The following is a 26,818-nucleotide window of genomic DNA, read 5'->3' as shown; positions in this document are numbered from 1 at the left end:
GTCCGCGGCTCGAGTGTTTATCACGTAATTAAATATGCTTGGGGGAGACAGAATATATTTTTGTCAATATTTATGCCGCGCCATACCGCGACGAAAAATGAGAGTCCACACTCCTGAGAGAATACGGAAAAGAGCGGGGCGGAACGAAAACGGTAAAAAGACGGATAAAGTTACTGTACAGCCACTAGAATAAATGTCACGAGTTAGTTACTGCCCCGTGAAATGTACCACAGACATTTGCCCCCCCCCCCCACACACACACTCATGTGTTCGTTGTTCGGCACGGCGCAAACTTAACATACCGCATTAATTCATCTTTTTCTTTACTTTTGCGCCTCCACCGTGTAATTTATGCCGACGCTTTATGTCGACCTTTATACCCCGTGATTGCGACATTTGTTTAATTACATTTACATAAATTTGCAATCAGCCGCATATATCATGCATGCTCTCCTAACAGCACAACGCAATTACTCATTAATTAATTATTCTTGGTCGACAACAACAACAAAAGATTGTAAAAAGTTTTGTCTCTTATTGTCTAAGAAGTCTCGCGGATGATAAGCTTCACCGGAGAATTCGGAAAAGTGATTTCCAAATTCACAGGTTATAATTACGATGACTGAGTTATTTTCAAATTCGAACAGATATTTCAAATGTATCGCTAATTACAAAATGCAAAAACGAGACTGCAGTAATCGTCATGTTGCAATCCGGAAATTATTCGCGCCCGGTGCCTTTCATATTGTTTTCACTGCTCGTTTTCAAATGTACACATGTCTCTTTGTGAGCTTTTCAATTGCATGTAATAATAAATGTTGGTTTAACGGTGATAAAGCAACGTCAACCACGGGCTCGTTTCCCTGCTCATCCGCCATGCAGGGTTTCATCTTCTTGTGCCATCCCCTTTTCCACCCTGCGTGCTCTGTTCTTCCTCATTTTGTGTCGGCTACAAGACTGTAGCGGGATCGGTACGGGCGCGTAGTAGCACGTTAACCGTCTGCACGGTCCCGTTAATGTCCTCCGGGCAATTAGTATAGTACTCCTAATTAAAAACACTCCGCGGCTTAACTGGGTGGCCAAGACCGTGCATGTGCATCCGTAACTCGACGAGAACACGGCGCTTCTCGCAGGTGCAAACACGGATCCCTAATTTTTTCACTCTTGCGCAGAAATTGTGCGTTTAAACATTCTAACGCTGGTGTAAGATTTATATTTTCTGATACGCTGAATGGCAAATCTCGAAACAGCATGCAAAGGGAGGAAATGAACTTTCTCTACGGTATCATTGTGAATAGCAGCGGCAAAAAGAAGACTTGGAAACAAAGGAATCGCGCAACGAAACGAATTTACTCAGATATAACTAAAAATGAATACATATGGAAGCTGAGAAACGTGACAGAGAGAAAAATCTCTTCGTAATTGCTAATCGTGCCGTTTCAATGCCGCGCGTGCGCGATTAAAGAACTTTTCCGAGGGAACGTTATTAAATTCTGAGAGGACCGACGTCGGAGATATTCTCAAGATGAATCCCGACGAGCGACTTGGCAGTGACAGAAAGTTTCGCGCTCTCCTACCCCTTAAGAGGAGCGGATTATTATATCGTAGATTACTCCCGTTTAATGAAGCAATTTCAACGTATTTAATTAACTCCACTTAAATATTCAGATCCGCAATCCCGTCTAAAAATGTCTCTTGGCCCGATCGTTATCGCGCGCTATGAACTTTCTACCATTCTACCGCGCACACACAAGCCTCCCTGCCTCTAATTGTAAATATTTACCATGGCATTCTCAATATCGTGCGTATTATTAAAGATCTAATTACGTCGCGTCATTACCACATCGGCAATTAAGGAAACGTCGCCGATTGTAAATTAAACGTTTCGAGATAGCGCGCGAAAACGTAAACCATATCGTTGCGATAAACATTATGGACGGTAAACAGCACAGTTCATTGATAGGCCTCACGCGGTCTAATCTAATTCGATCCGGTCGATCGTTTCATTTCTTTCCGACCCAGTTTCAGGGATTATGCCAGTTCGTTCTGACTGCCGATAATCCCATCAAGCGATACGACCTTTTTAGGTTACATAATTCACGCGAGATCAATACGGGGGCATGCAAGAGCCAATATTAACGATCTCCGAAATATGCCGGTAAATATTTGGCGACTATACCCGGTCCCGAACCCCGCTTGGCTCAAGGATATGACGCGAGTGCATGGTGCGTGTATGCGCAATATATGCCTGTATGCGTTGGACCGGGTTCGTTTGTGTACGCATTATGCGATCGGCTTTTGGCGCCTTCATGTCAGAACAGCGAATGTCCACAGTCGATTTGAACCGTATTACGCCAGAAGCGATTTCACTGAGCTCCCAGCGTAATTGATTTGCAACGGTTATGTCATTCTGGAAGAAACCGGAGCAATCTGAGCGAACGTATACGTCGCTGCTCGAATATCTGTTCAAAAATCAGTCAATCCGCCATCCTTTTTTCGCATATCAGTTTTGTTTTTGTACATATACGAAATGTATATGTATAAAAACAAACAGTAATCTGTTTGTTGCTGGCCATTCAATATATCCGTATTATATGTCCCTTTCATTGCGTTACTCAGAAAATAGTATAGAATAAAAAAGACTTGTTTTTTTGTACAAAATATTGAAATCCTCACAAAAACGTACACGAAACGTACACGAATTGTGGAAAAGAAACATAGGAATATACGATTAATATTTAGATAAAAACGCAAATGTAACAATACTCAAATTGAATTTAATATAATCTAAAATTAAATTATAAATGCCATGTCGATTATAGCTAAAAGTTAAAAATATAGAATACGTTGTATGTACAAACTCAATCATATATTAACTACAATAAATCTTGGGAAATATTTAAAAAATAATGTTCGTTTTTGAATTTAATGACATGTTTAAGCATCGAAAGATATTGCAGGGAAAGAGAAAGGCTTCATCCGATTCATATTTAGTTCCGGTGGATGTTTACGTCATACGTTGTATTTAAACGCGGTATGCAAGGGCGGATGCAGATGTCAACACGCATCGAGATATCGCTTTGACCAGAGGAGGAAACCGCGCTTCCGCATTTGTGTGGAAATCCATGTGGCACGAAAGGGACGAGTGATTTTGCCCGTGCGGATAAAGGGACCGAAAACGAGAAGCGATATCGCTCGAGAGTAATAAAAACTACCGTTCGGTTGGATTGCGAAGGTAGACCTATTCCGTCGAATAAACGGCCGAACGAAGGAAATTCGACTAATGTGTGCACCAAATTGAACCTATTCGCTTGTTCATTCCTTCGTTCGTTCGTCTATTCATAGGCGCAACGTAATTCCGTTGCGTCGCTTAAGAGAATTTTTCACGTAGCTGCCGCGCGGTTACGTCACTTTACGGGACACGGGGATTTCTTTGCTGTGTTCGTGCCCGGGTCAAAAGGCATGAATGAAACTGCAGTTACGTAAGGGCAAACCGCAGCCGTGGCGTCGTGCATGTTGCGCAATTTGTAAAAAGTGTGTCGAGTCGTGCAATTAAGGGGTGTCGGTTAACAACGGGGAAAAATGGAAGGCAGACGACAGCGAAAGAAATCATCACGGATAAGCCGGCGGGATAAAGCACGTCGATTTCCTTCTGACAGGTCTTTCGCAAACTCATTAGTATTCCAACGCGTCTAATTTATCGCACGCGCATTGCAAATATCTCTTCATCGCTCAAGCGTTTTATCGCGCCAGCTGCGAGTTATGATAAGAAACTTTGCTTTCGACATTTAAATCGTCTAAAGAAATATGCGTGTGTAGGACATACAAATTCTCGAGATGCCGATCCAATCAAACAAATTTCGATACCAAAAATATTTTTCAAAAAATTATCAGAGTCAGTGATATCACCGTATCGGCGCGGCGACCACATAACTGTTTGCTTATCTGATATGAAGACCGTGTATTCCAGTAATTATTATAATAATCATTACGGATAATCTTCCGGTGCGATTATCTAATAGATTAAAATGTTATTGTTGATAAACCGACGAAGGATGTGCAGTGACATCATTACCTAATCTCTCCATCATAAATAATCATTATAATTACCGTTATAATTACAATAAAATTATTGCATTTATTGCATTTATTTGTGCGTTTCAAAGTTGCAATCTGATTTTATTTGACTCATGTATTTGCGGGCCAAAAAATTTTCTTTTTTGTGGAATTTCTGTAAATGTAAGAGTTTGATGCACATATTATAATACTTAATAAATACATATTCTTTTATAAATATCCTTTTAAGCAAAAGTAATTTAAAACTTAATTAATATTATATCTTAAAATAGCTATGTAATATTAATATATAATATAACATATAATTTTTTCATATAAGAATATTTAATTTTCTATAATTGTTTCATACAATATGGAAAATTAAATTTATCAATGTTATATACCGGCTTGTTTTATCGCCGATATTATTCATTCATTAATGTTTCAACGTTCCGCTAAAGAATCGCGATCGATCGATAACTCATGCGTCATCGTAATCGCTAGTACGAAAAGGGTACGACGTACGGACGGCTAATTAGTACTTCGACGTGAACGACGGGCGGGATTCTCATCCGGATACCGTTATATCGTGCGATAGGGTTCCGCGTGTCACGACGGACGCGAATCCGATCCGACGCCGGTTAACCCTACGCATATCCTAACGGACCTATTTGCAAATTGGTTTTCCCTCGACGTGGCCGAGTTGTTCCGGCGATAAACGCGGACACGCGTTCGACGGATGAACGACGTGCGTTTGCCTGATTGGAACTGGTGAGCATCGAGCGCGCGCCCATGGAATGGAATTGATGACGGAGGAAGATGACGATGTCCGTCCCGCGAATTTATTTCCCCGCGGTGGCGGCGGCGGCGGCGATGGCGACGGCGACGGCGGTCGCGGCGGCGTCGGCATCACCATCATTCGACACGTAGCTGACGAGTGTTGACGCCGTCGAAACGCGCCGAAGTCACGTCCCCGAATGGTTGCCTCGTCTTGATTGCATTTGTTCCGCCGGTTGACTACCGATAGTACCGATGCCGTATTCTGAAGACCGTAAAAGAGCTCCACCTGGGAGGAACGGTATAATAAGCAGTAGAGCGCACACCGGGGGAGGCGCATCGGCGCGCGACAAACCCAATGAGACCAGATGGAAACGTATCGCATTTGATATCGGCTACGGCTGTTTATGTATGTCAGACACGACACGGGACAATTTGCGAAAGTGGCATTTTCAATGCGAATGTTGCTACTGAGAATGAGAGAGAGAGAGAGAGAGAGCTCTCACATATCTGAAAGTTAGCTATAATACCGGTAAAGCTGTTCTCAACGCTTTATTCTATTTACATAAACTTTTGTAATCCATTCGAATACATTCCGGTTTAAATAGTTATAATCATGCAGCTCGTTAGTTAACTTATAAGCTTGTCTCGCGTATTATCTTTACGGTCTATCGCGTAAGAATATCCATTGCTTGTTTCCGCTAAACAGATCTATCCTTGATCAAAACAAGAACGTGAGAAAAGGTGATTAGATGGTTTTTTTCTATATGATTATTGGATGTTTTATTTTAAAATCATGGCCAACATATCATGGAATGATGTATTTCACTTCATCGATTACGAGATTATAATACCTCTAATGCATAATTGCATTAAAATTTTATCTTAGTATCTTTTCTTTTTTCAGATTAACACACAGTATGATGCAATAAAAACATACTTCAGACAAATACGAAAATCCATAAGAGTAATAAAAAAATAATAGTTTATTACACAGTTCATTCTTATGCGATGTTGAATCGTTACGATGGTAATTTTAGTAATTACGCCTTAAAACGATGATGATTCTGAAGCGTTGTTGATTACATGCTAGTAGTAAATAACATGCATCCACGTAAACAATCACATGCTATTCATTTACTATGCTAATTCTAATTACAACATTTATAGCTTTAAAATAGGGATTATTTTGAAATATGCAATTACGTGTGTAGGATCATATGCGAATCACGTGGCTAACATAGCGTGAACGTGACGTTTAATCATTGATAAAAATGTTAATATTTTATCAATCTCTTTTATGAGATCGATTGTGAGATGACGAACAGATTGACTCTTCTTACTCATACCGGAAATATCAATGTCAATCGTACGATATTGTGCAGTGAATCATCGCTGCACAATGACCATTACAAGAGTATTTTTTATGAACAGAATGACTCGGGGCGTTACATAAAGACATTCATTTCGTCTCAGAACTAATATCCATTTATCCAGATTATTTCTGAGAATATGAGAACGTGTAAGGTATCATTAAAAAAAATTATATGAATATGTCAATAAAACGAGATTATACTGAAAATTATATGTCCTGCATCATATCGTATAATTGAAGTCGCCCGAAACTTCCAGCAACATTTGGTTTACTTTCAATGTTGACAGTAAACACACGTCGCGTTAAAGATTTAAATTACACAATTAGATGGATCGCTGAAATTGCGTAATATAAGTTTTTAGGAGAGATTAAAGACGGTGCGATGAGTAAATTCCGAAACCTATGACATCATTGTATAATCTAAAAAAAAAAGCAAGTAAATTCGTCATCACTCACTATACGTCGTACGATATAATACGTCAGATTATTTTTAGCACACACACTGCCAGTAGGTCATTCAGCAAATGCGTACCTATAAAGTATGAATCAGCTTTACTACACATACAACACGTGTTTGTTATATAACGGATCTCTCACCGCTCGGAGCGATATTATCATATTTAAAATGTAACGTGAGTATTTAATGTGTGTATGTTCCACCACAGTTACGAAATTATCAACTTATACACGTGCACACGTACGAGAGCAGGACCTGATTGGCTTTCAAAGATCGTTATATCTTTATATACGTTCTCTGTATACGTTTTCATATATAATTGTCTCCAATTCTTTCCTTGGCGAATGAATATATAACCTCAGCAATTAAGGCGATAATTTTCATCTAACAATAAGCAGCTAACCCACATAATTTTCCGACCGTCTTATCGTAGGATGTGCGTATTTCACGCTTCTGCATTCCTCAGCGACAATCAGCGTCTGTCCCTGGATCGCGCACACGATAATACGCGCGGCACACAACCATGATAATTTTTTCGTCGACGATTACATAAGCGCAAATTCTTTTCGACCCGCGACGCGACGAAAAGGCGCACGGATCGTAATTGCAAACAACGTCGCTCGCACGGCAAGAAAATATTTTTTGTTCTTTAAGACCGGCGGTCTTAATGATAACCGCCTGCGTATCGCCATGAGAGCGTCGTTATCGTTACGACGATTGTGTGTACGTACACAATCGTTCCATAACAGCTTCAACCTCTTTTTGCATCCTTGCTTTCTGCATATCACCTTCTAAGATGCGTGTTGCGTCGCAATTGTATAAGAAAGTTAAATAAAGATATTCTTTTGCTGATGTATTAATATATATAGTATTATATTCTTTTAAATGAGAATTAAAGTTAGGATTAGCATAACATAATTACGCATACGCGATAAAATTTTTCAGTACGGATAAAAATACCTTAAAATTACACTACATACATATGAGCATAAAACGGCAGATAAAGTATGATGATTAAAATGGGCGCAAATATTTCCTCAATGCATTTATGCATAATATTGAATATATTTATGAAATACAAATTTCTGTCGGAAAACGCGCAATGAATATCTGTAATCTTTGGTCTGACAAGGATCGCGAACATGGCAAACAGTGCCGATTGTCGGTTGGAAAAAAGTGTGTCAGTTTGCACATAACTCGTGACATGTGCGATCTCGTTTACATGCTGCATGCAGCTGCATCTCGCGCGCACGTACCAATCTTTAAACAATCGTACGGTCGTCTATCGTAAGCTTTCGTGTCTTATCGTGCAATGGTTGACACGTACGAACTGAGATTAAGCTCGCCACTGAAAGTTTCTTCTAACTCACGCAGAAATATCTATAGTTGTAGCGTTATCTCTCGTGGCCGCGTAATTCTCTCTCGTTGGCCATTATGTGTGTGTCAATGAATGTTTCGCGGAGAGAGATTTGTAAGTATCAGTATGCATTAACAATATTCAAGTGAATGTTAATTAGGGGAATCCTATTTGATTATGTATCGAATTAATAAAGAGACTACGGCGATGTAAATGCATAATCGATAAGGAAGTACTTATGAAATATGTCTAAATATCGTTGAAGACTTATATTCGCAATTCGGATATATCGGCATGCTGTGTCACATAGTCACGAACGCTTGAAATATTCCGCGTCGGCGTGCTCGCGCGCAATTTCGTTTTACTCAATACTTCTGTTGCTATTTATCGATGCTATGGTATGCGGTGTACGCCAGTCAGCTATGCGTATTAGGAATTTCAATGTTGTGCTGCCGCAATTGTCTTTCGGATCAAACACCGCGAGCAACGCGGCTATTTAGGTATATACATATATACATGTTTTATCTTCGTCGCCACAGCGTGACTCACTTAACAGTATGCAATCAATTGTGAGATGGGTAAGAAGATCTAAATTTTAATAACAGATGCGCAGGAGAACAGGTTCGTCACGGAGAAAATATCCTTTATGAAGCATCGAGGAAAATATCTTCGAGAAAGGAATCTTCTTTATCAAGGATTTCATTCGCCTATACTTACAATTATAAGGTATCCCATTGCAGATGTGTGCGTGTGCGTATCTGTACAGCAATTACGAGTTGTAATTCATCTCGATGTAATACGCGTATAGCCTACGGCAAGATATTAACACGCAAGTAAGTAATGCGCTTGAAATACATTAAATCGCGCTCATAACGGGATGATATCGTCTTTCTGGCTGTAAAAATATGAAAGCGGTTAACTCGCGTTCATAAACGCAACCGTAGTCCACGTGTGCACGCGAATATTATACCCACTGTGATTTCCTATAATCGAAGTACGTGACTGTCGGTGTAACTGGCCACTCGGAACTATTCGCGCGATGCATAAATGCTATTTCTTTCGCATCTCCAGCGTTGCGCTAAGTCGGCGCAAGAAAAAACTCGGAAAGAGAGAGAGAGAGAGAGAGAGAACGAGGTTCCAGCTAAAAGTTTTTCGGAATTAAATCCAAGTCTGTGGGAATCCTCACCGTTGTCGTTTTGTTGTTTCATCATTTATTGCACAAATAAAGTGAGAATATTGACGTGGGTCATTAATAATCGTACGTAGGATTGCTTAACAACGGCATTCCTGTTCTTTTTTTTTCACCGATGCGTTTTTTCCCCCTCGTATTTGAACAGGCTGAACGAATGAGGGCAGGTAAGGAGTTGCGCGAGAAACGCGCGCAATACCATCTTTGAAAGAGCCCGGAGAAGCCGCGTTGCGTTTTGCTGCAGGCGAACCACAAATTATCAGCTACACGTGCGTGCGCCACGATCTCGCGCTGCATGAATTTTTGCGTCGCGCAAGGATCTCACGCGATACAACGCGATGCCTCCCTACATCAATACGACATTAGCATTCACGCCGAAATAATAATTTACCCGGCAAATTGCCGGTGTATATAAATGTCGATAATGATGATGTATGTATACCGTTCGCGATGTCGTTCCTACTGAATTGCATTTTGCTTGGGAAATTACGCGGTTCGCTCGACAAAATGCAAAGGGTCAAAGGACTCTGGGACAAAAGATCGGAAAGTGGCGTAAGACGCGGAAAATCGCGCGTCACTTTTTCGTTCAAAGAGACAAATTCAATATCCTAAGGCTGCGTTTCGAAATTCACTGTCCGTACTAAAAATCTATAATATACGTTACGTAAACTGTAGATTTTCAATACTTGCAGTGAATATCGAAACACAGCCAATGTAGAAACGCAAATCGAGTCATGTGAGCTCGGTGATCGGCTTATAGCTTATAGAGAGGAAAATATTGTAATCCTTTTCCCTGTGTTCTCCTCTCGACAGTCCATTGCGGTTGCGCCGCGTGACTATGCGTTCTGTCTAAGATTACTCACCGGATGCTACGTGCGCCGCTCGACACCACCGATTGCACAATTGCATCGTTCAGCGCATACAACACATACGTTATACGTGCGGCGAAATGTACGCTCACTCGAGTAGTCATCATCGTCGTCGTCGTCGTCGTCGTCGTCGTCGTTGTCGTCTTCGTCGTTGTCGTCGCCGTCAACACGAGTCCTCACGAGTAATCGTGACTCAATCGCGAAGGCACGTACGACTAATTGGTCGTTTGCATGAGAAAAAGAGGTTTCCGGTGGTGCCACATGGCCGTGCGAATCGAATCCAGTACTCGGTGAATGGAGACCGGCAAGGTCTCCTTCGAGCGTATTAATATGCAATCATTTGTCAGACATCATGAGAAATTAAGAGAGATAACGCAGCGACATGGATGCTGGCCGCAAGAAGTACAACGCATAATTGCAGCACTTTTCATACGTAATTTATGAGCACTTTGATAGTGTATTTTGCGAGTCGAAATAATACTACGTAGAAGTTTCTTATTGCATAAGCAACTTTGGAAAAGTCATTAACTGTCTGAGGTATTCGTCACACTCTGATCAGGCAATTAAATAAAATACAGATTTAATTATGATTTAATCATGAAACTAATAACAAACTAAGTACTCCTGCAACTGAAGCGAAAAGAAGAAAGTGTTTAAATATTAGACATTTGCTCTTCTATCTTTGACACACGGAACAGATAATTGACTCTTCGTAGTTGTTGATCGTTCCAAAGTATTAATTTGATTTGATTAAAATAGAAGGTATATCTTAACTTACTAGAATTATAAAAATGTTTAAATACAATTACACGGAAAGTTAAAAGAACTACGAGACTCGCTAATAAATTATATATGGTATATGTATATGTATATGCAATGTATTATTTATGAAAGAAAATACAGTAGCAATATTTTAGCGCAAATCGTAATCAATTGCATTTCTGTGGGCAATAAACGGCGGCAATAATCTTCTGTGTGTATTGTATTATTGTTTATAATATTATGGAGAAAATCCTAAGCGCTAAAGTAATGAAAGTAATACAGCAACAACTTCAACAAATTAAAGCGTCATATTTGTGAAAGTAAATTAACAGAAAGTAACCTTGACTTTTTTAGCAACATATATCGGCTTTACGCGTGCAGGCTGTGAATATGCAACTTAGACGGCGCAAGATAGCGTTGAAAATATTTCCATGAGCATCCGTGCATAGATGACCTCGTGCGAGATTCCGTGTTTCAAGATACATGGCATGCGGTGAGAAATTCTCGTAACAGAGAGATATATAGGAAGTGGATAAAAGTGAATCCGAGTAAAAAAATTCCGATACACACGAAGCAGGCTTCGGTAAAGGTCACGGACGTGAATTTCGAAACACGCTAGTTAATTCCGCGATTATTCCGTTATGGCTGAAGCGTAGGCGAACGCTTACGCGCTGAAAGTATCGGAAATTGCAATGAGAACCGATTAACGTGCGTGTCTTGCTTATTACCTTCGAATTTAGCTAATTAGAGATCATTATTCTTCATCGATATCCGGTTATTCGTGTAAGCGATATATAACGATACAATTTTACTGCATTTGTTAATTGTACATTTGTGGATGACACATGTCTCTTATACTACTGACAATGCAGATAAAAAATGGATAACATGTGTAAATGTAAATTTTAAAAAGCGTGACTTCATAGATTAATTAAACTTCACATTTACTTCATAGTTAAATGTAAATAATTTTTGTAAGAAGTATGCTAGCGATTTTAGCTTAGAGAAAACGATTTTTTTCCGATACTGTATAATTCCGATATTATATTACCTGAAAAATAAATTAGCATTGTAAATAAACATGTCATTTTCTTATTGTCTTGGCCGTTTAAGTCAGCTCATCAGTTCGAGAGAGGTATCATGTCGATAAGCGCAATTCCAAATGTCGTGAGTACGGTAAATCTACTTTGGCACGCCAATTACCATATTTTCATTCTCGTAAATAAACATAAGACGCACCTGTGTGCGTGTATGTCTCTGGAACATGAGTTCATCAAAATTATACCGGTTGGCCTAACACCTGGCCTAAGAAGATTGCTTGTTTCAAGGTCTTCAACTGACTAACTGTACACATGTTTTTATTTCACCATTCAGTCCAAGTTGCTTACGTGAATCACACACACTCTATATAAAAAAAGACTCCTTGTCACCGTTGGCTTATTGTGCCCGTTTCATATTCAACATTATTATGTGACTAACATGCACCACCGCGACTTTCACGCATGAAATAGTCACGGAGTCAAGCGCCACGACGCGATGCGATCGGGTTGCGCAAGCAGATACAATCTAGCACGTGACGCTCCGAATTCACCGCGACCATCGAAGCACGTGGGGGGGAATGGAGAGAGAGAGAACTGAGAGGTCGAATAACCCGCGCGCGCAAGAAGAACGATGCATTCTGGTCGAATGCAGCCGAAATCACGAGCGGCGGAAAAGTCGTGGGGATGTAAGTACGAGTTGGTATATTTGTTGCAAAGCGTCGTGTAGCGTCGGCTGTTGCAAAACAGGAAAACACGTTACACGTCTAACGCTAATGTGATTTGCGGAACGCGGTAGGAGTGTAGGAGAAGTGAAAGGGGGCCAGAGATCGAGGGAATCAGGTGGCAGGACGGAGAAACAAGACAAGCGAGTTCGCGCCATTGTATCGTCCCGTTTAAAGCCGAGGAGAAACGTCGCGATGAAAAAAGAAGAGTTCCGCGCGTAGGTGGCCTCTTAACGCAACGCCCAAATTTTCCACACGACTACTCCGACAGAAATGTCGCATTGTTTCCAGAGGGGACGCAGCGACATGGGAGAACGACGAAGAAAAGGCAGAAGACCGCGACGTACGCTTTCATCGGTACAAGAATTATTAAGAATCATGAAAAATTATGAAAAAAAAATTATTAAGAATCGCCAGTTTTGTGCTCGATTGCTGGCAATGCATATTATGGAAAATGCTAAAATGTAATAAAAGTTAAAATATGCTTAATAATACTGTTGGATATTTTGTAGTATAAGGAAACCATTTAATTGTAATATGACGAAAATACATAATATGAAAAATACAAGATAACGAGTAATATAATAATAATAATAATAATAGTAATATAAATAAAATAAAAATAGTTGTATAAATAATTTAAATAATAAAAATCCTAAAGAGTGAAAGATATTTATAAATCATCACTTGATGTGTGAAAGAGAGAGAAAGAGAAAGAGAGAGAGAAAAAAGTTTATACATATTCTTTATTTGGCATTTTAAGCGTATTAATTATTTTCTATTTGGCATTACTTTCCGAGTGTCGATATATGGCTAATATTGAAAATAAATCATCGTATCGATATAATTTATTGAAATCCCATTTTCAGTATCGATACCTGAGTATTATCGAAGTAGGTATCTCTAGTATAAGGGCCTCTTTACGTAGATGTGGTCCGCGAGTGCAGTACAAAACCGTGCGCGCACGTGCGAGCGTTACGTCTTCGTCATGTGTGTTAATATATACATATACACGCGTATGTGTTTCAGTTCGCGTATGCACGAGAGTCGACGTTAACCGAGGACCGTTTCGATATACACGGCACGTACCGGCGATGTATCGCCTGATCGTGTTCCCAGCGCGACGAGGAAACTTTTCACAGCCCCGGAGCACGGTGTGCGGCCGTCCGCCGAAAACGCTCGACGAGACGTCGGCGTGTAAGTACGTAACGGAATCTCGTGTTTTTCATCGGGATGCGAAAACGCCCCGAGATTCCCCGGGTCTCTCCTCCGCCGCTATCCCGAGGGTCGCGGATTAGGAAAGTTTCACCCGGTGAGGCGGCTAAAGGGCTCGAGAAGGAATACGAGAAAACGTGAATAAAAAGATACGCGGAAAACAATACTTTTCTCGTTAAAATACTGTGTATTTTGACGCTTGCAATTCTTGTCTCGAATTATTTCTCGTGTTTATTACCTATAGTGTATTATTCTAGTGTTTATTAGTGTACGTTATGATAATTGATTCGTTATAAATCGTCTCTTCTCCCAGCCCTAATTTAATTTCATATTTTATAACTGAAAATAAATTTTTAAATAAAAAAAGTATATGTATTTTACATTTTAGAGTGATGAAGAGAGATAATATGTGTGTCTATTATTTATTGTAAAAAGATTCTATTCGTCAGTAAATAATATAAGTTCTTAAACATAGTCCTCATTAAATTCTCTTAAATTATGAAGAGATTTCTTATATTTTAGCCTAAAAAAAGTTTCAAATGTTTTATAACTAAGCGCGAGTGAAAGATTTTGCATTATTTATTATTAAATATGCGATTAAATCTTAATTTTCGAAAATCCAGTCACTTGAACTTTTTTTCAAGACCTTTTTAAATCTGAAAGATCTACTTCTCTCTCCCTTTTTCTCTCTCTTTCACACCACCATTCTCTCTTATGAATTAAAACCAGCCCTCGTGGAATTGACTTTATGAAAAATCGCAAGAGCCCGACAATTCAGAGTGCACTCAATGTACCGTGCATGAAGCACCTATCCGCTCCAATGCTTAATTAACGCCGTTAACATGGACATCGCATACACTCGAAATGATTTTTAAATCTATATTGCTGTCGTGCCCAGCCACGATTTTCATGCAAAATTTAAACGGTTTATACAGATGTAAACAGTTATGATTGGATTTGACTCGCGAGTGCGCTGCGCCACGTCCTTCGCTGATTCGCGCTGTAATTATCCATGTGTGTATTTCTCTACGCCGTCAAAAATATCATTAACAAGAATCGGTGTGCACAATATTTTTTCGGAGGGGGGGGGAGAGGGGAGGGTCAGTCGTGACAACGAGAGGGCCGAAACGTGTCCATTAATAAAACCGTTGGAAGTACTCCTCTCTCCTCCTTACGGAGGCGATAACGATCGCTCGTATATTCCAGCCGCGATGAAAAATGGACGAGAGTGCAGGTTGGTGCGTCTCGAAGCGGTCCCTAGAGGATTTGCGAGGGTGGGATCCAGCCGGCTCTCTTCGCGCGGCGATATACGAGACGGGAGTGCGGAATCTGCCGGAACCGGAAAGCGTGTCATCGTCTGCATATCAACGAACGGCGCAGCGCGGGGCGGAAAACGCTACGCGCGCGAGGGATGCGCTTTAATAGTGGCGCATTTCCAAGCAGCCGCGTCGGGTTCTCGCGTGCTTGTGTACGTAACGCGCACACACAGCCACCTAGATCCGATGCTACGAGAGAAGACGAAGAAGAGCCCCGGCCAACAATCGCTCCGCTTCACGCTCGACTGGAGAGCGAGTCTTTTTTCATTTAACATGCAAGGTGTTCTTTGACGTGCGAAAGCTGTCGATTCCTTCCGCTGTTCCCGTTTGCGACGTGGCGACTTAGCAATTTGAGCGTCTACTCGAGAGAGCGCTGTCGGGCCTTTATCGTCGATCGCACTCCGATATTACTGATGCTCAGCGACGACGTCAATCGAAGTTCTTCACACCGCGACAGATTCCCGTTTCTATTACTCCGCGAGCTTTCGTGATCGTGTGACACAAAGACACTCAGCGCGCATGAATCCGACGTACCGATATCATATAGCCCAAAGTAGCGTCTTACGTATCGATAGCCCGACGATCGTTAATATCGCGGCGATATGTAGTGACAGGCAGACAATCCTCTAGCTCTCTAGCAGGTGGCAGAAGAACGGAGGCACGTTGTTCCAGAGTCTCGTCGTCGGCACGCCACCGGCACCGTCGCGCCGCGCCGCGCCGTGTCTTTACGGGCCACTTCGAAGTGATTGAACCACCACGAAGACCGCGTCACAATCTATTCTGTCGCGTCTGAACGCCAAGTATATCTATGTATATGTACAACGTATATCCACCGTGTATACCCGAGCAAAGTGTGGCGAATGGGTCTCCTTGGAGCATGAACGGCGGCATGTTGATTTTTATTGGCGCTCTCTCGCTCGCGCATTTGCTCCGCGGCCCCGTTCGCGCAGAGTGCACTCTGTCCATTGTTAAGTAGATTTATACGATGTACCGATGACTATCGGAAACCGCATCTGCGGAGTCCTACACTTATTGCCTCTCCATCTTCTTCTTCTTCGCTCTCCGCCTCTTCATCCTCTCGCGTCTCGCGTCTCGCGTTCCCGTCCTTACGATTTGCGTTACTCTCTTGCATAAGCTTTTCTCGACGACATCGGAGTAGTTCCTCTCCCTTTGCTATTCCATAGCTCACGTTGAACGTGAACACTTTTAGCAAATCGTTCGATTCGATTCGACACTTTTGTCCTGAGTTATTCCATTTCGCTCGAGAATTTCACGTGATCGAATAGAAGAACTCACGTGAAAGATAGAGAAACGCGTATTTGGATCATCATAGTTATGTTAAATATAGCACGCGCATTTTTAGAAAAATTGCTTCAAAAAATTATTTGTTTTTGCTTTTATAATTTGGAATTGTTAGATTTAAATGACTGTTCTTTTGCGATGTTATACATATTTTTAAAAATATTGTAAAACAAATGATTTCCCTTTCTTAAATGTGATATAAAAAAATAATTAAAGAATTGTTTTTTTTCTATTAAAACTTTCATAAATATTTTTAACAATGCTGTCAAAATGTGAAAATAAGCTAATCCAGTCATCAATAAATAAATAAATGATATCCTTATAGTAAGTATATATAAGATATAAGATTATTTAAAACAATTTATTATTTATTTATATACTATTAAAAAAAACTAATTTTATATTGAAATTGAAATGTTGTTACATAGAAAATGCGATAGATTGCTTAAGAGAACATCTTAAAAATTAAATCGTCAACGTTGTGGTAATCCTCCAAATCACGATTAGCGCTGATTAGGAAGATTTATAGCCGCGGAGAGCAAAGAGCCGCGAGTACATTATGACGCAGTAATTTCGACTACTCACGATTTCTCCTGCGTACGTTCGATTGCAACAAGAACTTCTCGCAACTCTCTCCCTGCCTTTATCTTCGTCTCTTTCTATCGTTTACTCGTTGTGATGCTGCGTTCATCGTTTGCCGATATTTCGAAAGTAAACTTCTACGAAACTTCAGCAGTAGAATCTAATGAGACTTCTCGCGCTGGCGTGAGAACTTTCCTCCTCGTTTCGTCGTAATGAAGACTGATCAACAGTGAATCTTATTTTTAGTCCACTTTTAGTTCTTCTAAACTTTCTTTGATATATTCGGACGAAACCACGAGAGAGAGAGAGAGAGAAGAATCTATGCCGCGTTATGAATATATATATATTATTTACAAAGTCTTAGCACGATCCTTGGATAAAACCGTTAATCGCATTTGTCAATATCTCTCATCGCGGTATGACATATCTAAACGTAACATATTATTTGCTGTCATCGTTAATGCATCCGAGAATTACCGGACGAGAAATATAGTATAACTCTCACTAATTCCGTCGTCGCTTATAACGATGTGAGAAAACACAAAAACATGGGCGCCGAGCGCCGTCAAGAAATGAGGCGTTTAATTCCTTCGTTCTCGCGCTGTGCACGTGCCGTGTACGAGCCATTAGCTTCAATCGCGCGGGGCTTACAGTTTCCTGAAGGATCTCGTCTTCCCTCGGAGAAGACCATTTTTTAATCCAAATTAATGCTTTCAGCGAAATTACATGAAAACTCGTAACTTGCCAGCCCTCTGTGTGTCTACAGAGACTTTTTCATTCTCTCTCTCTCTCTCTCTCTCTCTCTCTCTCTCTCTCTCTTTCGGCTTATCTGCCAATCGATAATTTTGTCGTTTCAATATAAGAAATAAAGTTTAATTTCGTTTGCCTTCGTATTTTCTCTCTTATATGCATTAAAGACTATTACGTTCTTTTTCCTTGTCAGCTCTGAGAATTTAATATCTATTTAACTAAAAAGCATTTTGTGTTAAAAAGTTATTTTTGTTTGCGAAAATGTTTAACGCGTATGTGTTACACATATTTAACAGAATTCATTAAAACTTGAATGCATATTGTATTATAGACGCGACTGGAATATCATATACATAGAATAATGCGTATGCGGACATGAATTCTAAATTCTGAACAAACCACAAAATCGATTTCAATAAAATTTAAACAACATGTAACTGACATAATGATATCGTACGCAAGTTTGCAACTTCACGAATAACATGTTGTAACAGTAATAGTTAAAACATAAATACAATTCCGCGAATACGAATGTATAATATATATTGTATAATAAATTTATTTTTTTCGCTATCCGATACTATCATGCTGTTGTTTTAACTATAATATAAATCTTTTTAAAGTGTGTAACAATATTTTGAAAATAAATTTGTAACATATGGGTTGCGCGCTGTAAACGCTGTAAAATAACGATCTGTATTAATTTCAGCATGATAGCTCTCTATTATAAACTAAAAAGTTTTGCAAACTTATAAATTCGTTCGTATTACATTGGAAATATATAATTATTTTGCCAGAAACTAAAAAATATCTATAAAACATTTCTAAAATATATTATACTATGAAAGTCAATTAGAAAATCCTATGAGTTATAAATAATGTGAATATTCTACTAGTTTGACAAAGCGCAAAATATAAATAGCGCATATCTTTTAATCGTACTATGTTTCATTATATCATTTTCAATTTTCGTACGTGCACCGTTAACAGCTGTTTGCTTCGTGCACGGTTCGATTTCGCGTATTGACAATCATACGATGACAATGGGAAGCGAGCTTCATTGAACGCTGGCGAATGACGAGGTTTATCGCTCTCCGGGACGGCGCGTGCAATCGCGTTAGGAATGCGAGTACGCACGATGTCATTTCCTTCGATCAAGGGACCGTGCTTTCATCCAGCTCGTTCCGGAGATCGTTCGTTTGGTCTCGTCTCTAATGCCAGAGCAATGACCTTGCCGCATTTCGCCGTGCAAACTGCAATTCATTCGGCTCTCCCGCCCGATACGCCATGTGTATCGCCGGAGAGATGCACCATGGAGGTCTCTTGTGCAATCTGCAGCCGTTGCAACGACCGCTCAAGAGTGAGCTCGGCGCGGATCGGACTTAATCGCTTTAAAGATCGAGACCGTGCTTAAAGAGGATATGTCAGATTTGCCATGGTTATCCGTGGGCATGGCTGATTCGATTTTTTGATATGCCGTGCAGATTTATGCATTAACATGAGTAATGCAGAAATATGATAAAGGAGGTAGGACTGGTAGAATAAGACTTGAGAACTTATACGTTTGCAAGTTAGTTATGAAATATAACTAACGTTATATGTTAATTATTTTGATACGCGCAATAAAAAATAATTTGTGTAAGTAAACAAATGTAATTAAAATTCAATAAATTTAAATAATATTTATAATTAATTATCTTATAAAAACATATAATGCAATTAAAAAAATATGAGCTACTTACTTGTTTTTTTCACGCAACTGTGCTGTACGTTCTACGTTATTATAGTTTATAGGATTTTCTAATTGATTTTCATGGTAAAATACTTGCATAAGTATCTTAGAAACGTTTTTTTGCAATTAGTTACAAATATAATACAAATGTATTACAAATGTTTAATAAAAATCTTTCCTTTCAGCTGCTACTTACAATTAGATAATATTTGATAAAACTTTAAACTATGATAATTGTTAACGTTATTACTATAAGCAGTAAAATCACAAGCCTTATTCGACAAAAACAAAATTCAATTACATCTTTTTTCGAACGTTTGTAAAGTTTTATGGAATAATCGGCAATGCTACTGCAAAGAAACAGCCAATATGCGATAAATTCGCTCCGCGGGGTGCAAATCTAATTACTTTCGAAGCATTCGATCCGTCGAAGCTAAAGAACGCAGCCAATCTATTTCTGGTAATTCTAGCTATATACATACGCGCGCTTACTGGTAGAAATCGCAGTTTGATGAATGCGAATTCCACGCGATCGCGAACAATTTCCGCGTCGCGGCAAAACAGAGATTGTGATTCTGGCATGAGTCATCTCGAGCATGCTACACTATCGTAACTGCGACCATAGCTCATTGAGCACGTTACTGCGGTGCTCGATGATTACATTCCAACGACTTAGGAAGTTTTTGTTATTGCGAATCTGGCGAAGTGTGCTAGTGTGTGCACGTACACGTGGCATGCCTGCAGCACGAATCAACGATGCTATATTCGGAGAGTGCACTCATTCGAGAGAATACTAAAGCTGAATTAATAGACAAGGGGAAGGAAAATAATATCCAGTGTTTATTTTCTTTCTCATATATGGGGACTAGGGACTTATTGGACCCGACAGAAAGATTTCCATTTAGAAATATTATTTCCGTTTTGAGTATCAATCGTGAATTGAAATGCGTTACTTTCAAGCTATAGGGATAACTTTTCTCATCAAGAAATGCAAATCATAATATTCTCTTTGAAAATTATTCAAAAAGAGACTAATAATTTTCAAAGCGAGTCACAACAATGGCCAGTACTATAGTTCATCATAAAGAAATAATGGGAAGACAGAATTACACGAACGTAAACCTGAATTGAAGTTGCAAAGCTCGGAATAAAAGTCACTCTGAACAGGTTGAGATAAGTTGACTGTGGTGCCCAATGGGACAAGAATAGAACGCGAAGAGAATGAAGAGAATTGTCGAGAATCAGTCTCTCATAGGGGTCTGCGGGCGCGATTGCGACGGTCTCTTACTCCGCCCTTAACGAACCTATAATGCTTGCCGTAGCACGATGACGAAGGGTCCCACAATTTCGTGGCGCGGCGGTCGAAAGTGACACCGAATTCCCCGGCATTTAACCCGGTGCGTTAACCTTTCTGAAACCGAAGCAATTGCACTCATTGTCGGGAACGGTGGCTAAAGGGAGTAATGCGCAATGGTTGAGTGGCGCAGGGCGAGGAGGAAAGGAGAGGAGGATGGAAGAATGGGAGAGGGATGGGTGATTCAGCGTTTAATTGGACATGTGCTTTTTTACCAGACCTTCCACTCTGACCGTTCCGAGTGTGGGTGCATCTGATCTGGGTGCTGCTGTGAAGAGAGAGAGAGAGAGAGAGAGAGAGAGAGAGAGAGAGAGAGAGAGAGAGAGAGAGAGAGAGAGAGAAAGAGAGAGAGAGAGAGAAGAAAATGAGATAGAAAAAGACAGAGAAATAGGTATTAAGGCCTTGGGCGAGAGAAGGGCCGAGAAAGGGACAAGCGCATCACGTGCGACATTTGCCCTGCCATACTTGCCTCCGTGTTTCGTTCCACTCCTTCGCTCGTAAAGCGTGCACACGCCGTCGGTATGCGTGTCACGCGGTACCCGCGGAAGGTTAACAAATACGGTCAACGCTAATTGACTTTTTAACCGCTAATTAAGCCCCGCGGCATGCCCGGCCGTGATAACGTTTATGCCTGCCACGACCGAAAAGGAACAACGAATGCTGGCGGAGTTTCGGTGGGCGTGTATTTTTAAGGGACGAAAGTGTCTTCGGGCAAAGCTGACTTCCTAATCCTCGGACACTTGTTGTCCGAGGTGATTCAAGACAAACAGATTGAACGGCGGCATTGTCTATAGAGTTTAACGGTTGGCCGCGATAAGTTTGATCGCCAATGAAACTTCGATGTTTACTGCAACTATTATTTCAGAGTTCAATGACCTTGCGGCTTTGGACTTAATCGCATTAACCCTTGGAAGCACGATTACTTCGCATAATACATAGACTTTGTACTATGACTACATTATTAATTGTACCATTAAAAAGTAGAAATCATAATAAAGATAGTAAATTAGGTAAGAATGTGAAATAAAGCAAACGTTTGAGGGATCTAATTTTAAATATTTTGTGTAACAATTCGAGTAATGATGTATAATTTAAATTTCAGACTTTGCGTCGTAATATCTCCGCTCGTAGAACACGTAGAGAAAAACTACGAACACTTTTATTATATAAATCGACCCCAAGCTATCGATCAAGCCTACTTAGAAATTGATCCGTTCACTCGTTACTGAGATCTCAAAATCTCGGGTACTCATCGTAACTCGTGCGTTCGCGTAAAAAAGTCTCGCTTCGCGTGTACTTGGTGCGAGACACTACCGTGTCTCTTGATGTTTATATTAACAGAATAAAATTATGTACCTTATACAAGTACTTATTTTTACAGACTTGGCTTATTTCAAGTGCTTTATACATTACCAAGTTAAGAAGAGAAACGCGTCGGTTTAGAGTCGCGCGATATTGATTGAAAGAGCTGAATTTCGGAAATGCAGTTACGAGAATCGCGTCAGTCAAGCCTCGTTATCGTTTATATTATCGACACTTCACTGGCTGATCTTCCATTTATATAAAAGCCAACAATAAATCAGTAGTTTGGCGTGACGGTACTTGAAAATGTGGGTTAACAGCCATGTCGATTTCACTCGGGACGCGCAATCCGCGAGATGCGTTGTTTTTTTTTTCCAGACGCGAAAGATGCACACTCATTCTCATTCGTCCTCAAGGTCCCGCATGCATCGGGCATATGACACAAACGCGCAGGTGCGTTGCAATAATAATGCACGAGTCGTGGAACTGACCTCGTTAGCAAGTATCCAGACCTCTCTACGTATATACACTGTCGCTTATGCATGGACGCAGCGAAGGAATTAGCACGACAAAGCGGAATCGAGCGAACGACCCTGTTCCCGCATTGGCCATCCGAGGCATTTCCAAAAAGACAATAACGTGCATACCTGGCGCGCGATTGTGTGTGATGCTGCAATTCGAATACCGCGAAAGAATTATTCATAATTCACGACTGACCTCTTTAGAACGCCGCTTTAACCCTCTCGCCGGTACCGTTGTGTGTTTTCTCGGACAATCTGTGCAATGTTATATGGAATATGGATGCCGTTTACATATATAGATGAATAAGCTACTTTAACATAGTAGTGATTATATATTTGAACGATTATTCATTAAAATTGTCCAATAAATAGGAAAAATTAAGATTCTCCTGGACTAAGTGTCAATAATTAAAATCACGATAAACAGTAGTAGACAATAGTAGACATATTTCTCAGTTTACGAAATTTAAATTTTATGATCGAGAGACACGGCAGTGTCTTGCGCCAAGTATACGCGAAGCGAGACCGCACCGTGACTCTTTTACGCGATGCGACGAGTTGCGAGTATAAAAAACACCACTGCAGCTAGATAGATCAATTCATTGATCATCACACGCATTTTACTAAAACTTTTTTATTTTATATATTTTATGTGGCTGAAATTATATATATTATAAACTTATCTAAAAATATTATTTATATACGTTAAAAGAAAAATAATACGAGTGAGTTAACGCTTATTTTTAAGTAATATATAGTTTGTTATGCCATTAGCAGCAGAGTGATAAAATAATTTGTCGTTAGAGATAATAGTCCAGCTACTAATGATCTAATCTGACGGCTCAGGAACGATTACGTCAATAAATTCTCTCTCGCTCCATAAGGCCAATTTTACTTTATACGAGAGTATAACAAATTTAAAAATGTTACACAATGAGTGTACGTACAGGCATCTATATTTTTAAACTCGATATAATTTGCTTTTAATTGCTGTAATTCAGGTCATTGCATCCTACACGCGGTTGTGAGTTCACTTAGCTCCACTATTGCGCTCGGTATATGCAACAACGTTTGCATTTCGCGTTTATGCATCTAATTTCACAACTGGTGCATGTTTATCGTTACAATTTCTCGCTATATATAGAACATAGGAACTTTAGAACATAGATACTAAATATGACTAATACATTCACACGCACACATATTCATTTTTTGCAGGTGAATTGAGATACCATAGCGCAATGCCCAGATACTTATAAATCTGCGACCTCCAATAAATTTCAATTCGGGCACAGTAAAAATATGTGTACTAATTTATCACAATCGCGTGTCTCTGCCCCGGTAGCCTATCACTGTTATTTCACCCGTGAAGAGAAAGTGTAAAAGAAGATTTTGAAGAAACTCTTCTCGAGGAAAGGTGGCACACAACAAACATATACGCAATACACGGCGTGATATCAGTCAAATAAGATAACTACAACCCGAGAAAGCGGTAGATGTAGAAATTCGTTACTCTCTTTTCGCACGCATCTCTTGCTTACCGGAATAACGGTTGCTTTTAGAAATGTACACGTGTGTAATCGCACTGAAGCAAAACGAAATTCGTCGTTGATGCGGTTCTGCGAAAGCTTTACACATTCGCTCTTATTGTTAGATATCTCTCTATAGATTTATAAGCAACTCGATAACCCAACAAAATTTTTTCTTTGATAACAGGATATCAGATTGTATTAGTCGTAATCTTCACCTCTATTCCAATTTCGTTATGGTGAAATCAACGAGTTATCTGGATGGTCACATGATGTCGAGAGGATTTCACGGGAGCAAAAAGCGACGAAGGGTGAGAGCGAGGATAAGTATCAAATGAGTTTCGCATGTACATTTTTTTGTTATCTGTTCCGCGAAAGATACGCACGGAGAAGGTTCGTACGAACGAAGTGGAGGACCCTCAAACCCCGGAGTACGAAATCGTAAAATACTTCGAACGGCCATGCCGTCGTGACATTTCGCCTCCGCGTCCCTCTTTCCTTCCGGCTCGTGAAGAAAGGAAAAGTAAGCGGCTTGACCGGAGCGCGGCTTGAGGAAGAACGAGGTGACGGTCGCGAATAGGAAAGTGTGAAAGAAAGAGAGGATAACGTCGAGAGAATACAAAATTGACCATATTAACATAAAGAAGCGGAAGATATCATGATAGCAACCTTCAAGAAGGAGGAGCACGCGATAACGTGCTTTGGATACGAGTATCGTACCGCCTAACTCACGCTCATCTTATAAATGCAGGTGCATGTGCGTGTAAACGGAAATCAAGGCGACAGAAATTGCAAACCGAGGAGTAGATGAGTATCGAAAATTAAAAGTTAAGCTTCAAATAATATTTTATCGCAATTGTATGACCTCTCATCATAATCGGAGCCTACAAACCCTTCCATTTTTCATCTAGCAGTTAAAAAAAAGTTCTCGTTACACCATTTAATTATTATTACTACTTTATTAATATGCAACTTACTTTTCCGTTCTTTATACAAGGCTCTATATTCTTACGCGAGAGGTTTGAAACTTTTATCGAGAGAGAGATTATCATGCGTAGTTAACGACCATGATTACGTCCGTAATCAACTTGACAACGGTTTGTTTTTCTCTTTTCAAAAACGACAAGCTTGACGACGTTTCAAGTGATGACACCGCTGCACTTGAGAAAAAACTGTTTCACCACACCGGAATCGTGCCGCGCGCGGGATACCGGCAATCTCAACAAAGCGTAACCTCTGCTTTATAAAATTAGAATCCCGAGTCTCGCGGGTACCACTCCCGGTCCCCATAATCATCATTGTGTAGCGAAGATAGAATCTTTTGTTAGAATTAGTGCGACGTAATCGTGGCCGAGACGCGATGCACGGTCCCACGAGACCGATCAGGTAAAAAAAAAAAAAGGAACGTAATCTTGGTCGCTTAGAACGATGACGGTGCTCAGAGTCACTGTCGTGTCCGCATGGTAAGGTCGGGACTCGATCTAACGGGTCCTCGCTGTGATATATACACGGAAAAAGAGGCGTGCACTCAGCCCAAATTTACGCGCGACTGTTTACGGGGCAAGATGGCATCGAGTTGCCACTCTTGCGCGCATTAACGGCAGTTCGAGAGATAGTAAGCGCGCCCCCTCGTCTTCGTAGACAATGGAGACGATATTACTGTTCCGACAACAATACTCGAAAGCCGTGCCGCCGACATCTCACAATCAGGCCTCGAAAAAGAAGGACGGCGGGACCAAGAGCTAAACTACCGTCCAAGAACGAGCCTGAGATTTAGTGGTGGCATCTACGCACAGACTTCTATATAATATAGAAGTCTGTGCATCTACGTGATTTCCGTTTAGCTCGCGAGCACTCGACGTGCAAGATCGTTCTGCAAAAACCCTGTGATTTTGCGACTATAGCATAAAAATCTCAGGATACCTCTTTGATATCTCTCGTGGATTTTGATAGATATTTTATAAATAATAAGAACTTGTGAAGAATGAATGGCAGAAAAAGTACAGGAAAGAACAAATAGATTATGTTTTGATTATCGGTATAAGCCATCGAAATACACACGGAAAGAACGGTTTTGCTGAAGTATTTAAAAATTTAGCTAGATACAGATCTGAAAATTATTTTGTTGCACCATCAAAATAATTATAATAGGTAAAATATGAGCGCTAAAATATGATGATAATGCTGTAAAAAATTTCGTCATTTTAGCAATCAGTTTGAGTATTCTACATAATTATTTTAATGGTGCAACAAAATTATTTTCAGATCTGTATCTAGCTAAATTTTTAAATACTTTAGCAAAACCGTTATTTCCGTGCAAATTTCAGTAAGAAAAAATTACTTGGGCAGACTTTCTCTTAAATTAAGAAACAGTTGTCTGTATGTGGTGCACTAATTTGTGTAGCAAGCAAGTCTGGTGTAAGATAATTTAGGATTTGCCATTAAACTGGTTTCTCTCAGAGTGTAATCGCGAATACAGATATACACAAGCACGAACATTTCTGCACTGTTGTACGCAGCAACGATCAACGCTTAATTTTACATGCATACCAGTTCGATACGCTCTACGACCAATAAGTAAGTCGGTACCAGCCGCACGTCACCATACATC

The 26,818-nt window shown here is 40.1% G+C and overlaps 1 long non-coding RNA gene across 1 annotated transcript in view; it reads right to left on the bottom strand.

The window, feature by feature from the left end:
* LOC139816891 (uncharacterized) overlaps positions 1-26,818 on the bottom strand; it is a 63,881-nt gene that overhangs the window by 16,549 nt on the left and 20,514 nt on the right. The window lies entirely within an intron of this gene.

The sequence above is a fragment of the Temnothorax longispinosus genome, chromosome 7 (genome assembly GCF_030848805.1).
Source record: "Temnothorax longispinosus isolate EJ_2023e chromosome 7, Tlon_JGU_v1, whole genome shotgun sequence".
Classification (NCBI taxonomy): Eukaryota; Metazoa; Arthropoda; class Insecta; order Hymenoptera; family Formicidae; genus Temnothorax; species Temnothorax longispinosus.
The sequence above is the reverse complement of the archived record's forward strand: the minus strand, read 5'-3'. Positions and strand labels throughout refer to the sequence as shown.